We start from the raw sequence: 3,757 nt of genomic DNA on the forward strand, positions 1-3,757 counted from the left end.
CCCGGTCATCTCTAGTCACATCTGCTCATACTGGAGATTAAACAGCCTTTTCTGTCAAGTACCCTAAGACAAGGAGGCTGCCACCACCCAGTGACAGCTTTCCATATAGGAAAGAGACTTTGCAGAAGGAGATTGCTGCTTCCCTCACAGAATTAACCTATTCTCCTTCTCCTATCTGCCCACAGCAGGGCAGCCTTCTGCAGCCCTCCCTAAGCACCCACACAACACCAACAGTGTAACCTCTGACATGCCTCCTCCTCCCCTCTCTTGTGGGTCTGCCCCCATTCCTGTTCCAGCCTCTGAATAGTTTGTCCCCATTTCTAGTCCCTTTTGCCCTTCAGGCTCCCCTACTTCACTCCTGCCAGCCCTGCCAATTGTATACCTTCTGCTCAAAACCTACCCAGTCTAGTCCAGGGCTGGGTCTGTCTTCCTCCCCTTTTTACATCCCCACACCCACCGGTCCTTTTCTGTCTTTTAGTCTGATGCCTCCATTGACTGCATTAAGTCCCCATGCACAAAAAACAAAAAATTGTTCCTTCCCATCAGAGTAACCATAGCTCCCTTATTTCTCCAGTTTTCTCTAGGTCATGTATTATGTTTCCTTTCCGGGGACAGATCTTTCTAATTCCTTAGCCTCACAACATTAAGTTTTTCTTCTCCCAGATATCTGCCCAGGCAGTTGCACCTCCATTTCCACAGCCACTGTGTCATCAGGTGTAGCCACGCCGCTTCTGCACCATCTACAGAGAGCAGGGCGTCTCCCACACTAATCTGGAGGTCTGGCATTTGTCATTCCCTGGTTTTTCACTCATCATCCCATTCTAGTACTGGATCCCCTACCCAGAAGTTGGTTCAGGTGCAATCTTGGTGAACGGCTTCTTTGTTGCCCTTTATTTCCCCTCAGCTCAGCTTGTTCCCCAATATTCCCCTCACATCTCTTGTTTGCCTCCTATCAGTCCTGCTGGGTGGTAATGGAGTTTACCCCCTGCCTTGTGCTTTCCTTCCAGCAGTATTTCATCATTCAGAAGTAGCTGGCCACTTGTGGCATGGGAGGCCTAGGAGTGTGCTCCATTGTGTGTAGCAAGTATGCCTCTATTGGTTGCGCTATTGCACAATGTGAATTCTGTGCTTCCTCTTCCAAGGCCAGTGGCATGGTTGGAAGGGCTGTCTCTTGGCTTGGAGAAAGGGTGCTGAGCTTCCAAAACCTGAAGCAGGGTGCCAGCACCAACACTAGGAGCCTGAGTTCCCCAGATGTCCCCCCAAKAGCAGCTAAGTGGCCTACTGTGATGCCAGGAGCAATCCCATGCAGACCACTGCAGCCAGTGGACACCTCTGCTAATGACAGTGACCAGGTGGGGTCCTCAGGGATGTTACTGGCAGATACACCAAGGAGAGGGCCTGCCTTGGGGAGATACATCTCCTCTTCTGCCCCTCCCCTTCTCATCCTCTCCTGAATGCTGTCAGCTAGAGCCCCTGAATCCATACAAGTGAGCAAACCTCCATCTTCATAATGATGGGAGCTGAACTGGGAACAAGTGTTGTGAATGCACATTGAGAGACCATGAGTCCCTTTTGCCCTGAGGAGAGACTTCCTCCACAGAGTATCAGAGGGGTGGAGCTGGCCACAGGCAGCCAGAGGAAGTCACTGTCCCTCTCCTCCTGGAGGCTGTGGGTGCGGAAGGTCTCAAAATCCCTGGTCAGTGCTGGAACAGGGTTCACCTCTGAGTTCCTGAGAGGACTCTTCTTCAACAGTTGTGACTTAGCTGCCATTTCCAAAGTTTGACCTCTACCACCCAGGGGAATAAACACCTCCAGGCAGTGGGCTTTGGCCTCTCTTATCTCAGTATCATTTTCCCCATCCCTAAACTGGGCCCCAGAAGGCCCCTTGCCTCCCCACCCTGCAACCCAAATGCAGTGGGCACAGAAATACAGGCTGCCAAAACTCTTGATACCACAGCCAGGGCCCAAGAGCAGAGCTCTGGGCCCTTGAGATGTCCCTGGATGATGAGGCACTTTGGGGAGCCTTCAGCACATATCAGCTGAGCTTGCCAATGATTAAGGGTGCCAACCCAGCCTTGCTACTGGTCCCGCTTGCTACATGCAACCTGGCACCCAAAATGGTGGTGCTGAACCTGGTGGCACAGACAGGCCCTTTCCTTAGCCCCTGTCTTAGCCTGTCCCCCAGGCTCCCCATCAGCAGCAAGGCCAAGGAGCCAACATGCGGCATGCTGTTAGAGAGCAGCAGGCACACAGTTTTCACGCCTTCCTTGCCTTTGGGGAGGAGTTCAGTTTCCCGAATGGTTTTCCTGATCACAAGGATCCACCATGAAATGCCATCAAACAGCATCATTAAACACCTTGGGATCTTAGGTGAGTCTTTGTACTACAGAGATACTTTCCATCACTATTGTGTTCTCAACACTGCATTCCTGCAGTACTCTAATGCAGCTTCTGAGTCTCTGATGGCTAGAGGGAAAGAAAAGGGCCTAGTTAAGCCACTTCCACCAAAATCTCTGTGGGAAAGTGGTGAACCTGTTCTTCCTGTATCTATGGCCAAAGGTGCACTGCTATGTAATCATCTACGTGTCAATGCTAGGCCCACAGCATACACACTTCAGCAGCTCTACAGATCCTCAGATGCCTGGATCCTCATGAATCTTGCACAGGGATTTTATCATGGTGAATCAACAGGATGACACTGGGAGGGAGAAATGCTGGGTTACAGTACTCTCAAGATCTCTCATGGATGGCTGCTTCCTGGGTCATGTTGGCATAATCAGACTTGGACAAGAGCCTTTTTCACCCATGTTTGGATGGAGAAAAACAGGTCAATTTACTCCCAACTGTACTACATTTATATTTAAGTTTAAACATCCTGCAAGATTACTTCTGTGACAAAAGGGCAGCTTGTCTCATGGACCCCCCTCTCCCCTCACATCCATGAAGGTTGCTGTAACTTTGGGCCAGATAGGTGCTATCTCTTGGCACTTAGCTTGTTGAAAAACACAGGGTTTACAGTACTCTTTCTAGCCAGAAAAAAAATTCTGGATTTTTTCTGACCAAGGCTAACTCTCTATAAACGTCTTGAGCCTCCCATGAAGAAGGGGTGCAGGGCTGGGTCTACAGTCACCATCAGGTCTACACCTTATATACCCAGATGCTGCAAAAACGTCTACCTGGTGCAGACAGTCTGTATGGAGCATGCTGGTATATGCCTTTCTTTAACCACATTCAAGGGCTCAGAAAGAYCTGTCAGCCCTTTTGTATCCATCAGAGAGGCTTGCCCCAAGAACTCACCCTTCCAGACCTCTTCAGAATGTGAACATACTTTTCAGAACCAGTTTTGCTACAGCCACAAAATGGGATGGTCTTGAAGAATCCTCATTATACAATTCTATCTTCATATGCAAGCAGCGGAGGTCCCTGGAACACTGAGGTTGATCCTGGCTAGCATCATCAATATAGGGTACCTCCTAGATTACAGACAGCAAGATCAGTAGATCCCATTCTGCTCACTTTGCATATAGGGTGGTCCACCCACTGCAGTGCTCAACTGATTGATCCAGGAGATGAGAGTGCCCCAGATCCCCTATCTTGCTCCTAATATGAGTGGTTTCTGCAGAAGCCATGTGTCCCGAGCCACCCTTCACCTCTGGCCTCATAACCTCAGGCTTTGGCAGTTATCCCACAATATTTCACAGACAACAATCTGAATATCTTGTCAGTCTTCTCCAAGCATCTGTATGCTCCACACTCT

This window comes from Apteryx rowi, unplaced genomic scaffold (assembly GCF_003343035.1).
Source record: "Apteryx rowi isolate R43461 unplaced genomic scaffold, aptRow1 scaffold_43, whole genome shotgun sequence".
Lineage (NCBI taxonomy): Eukaryota > Metazoa > Chordata > Aves > Apterygiformes > Apterygidae > Apteryx > Apteryx rowi.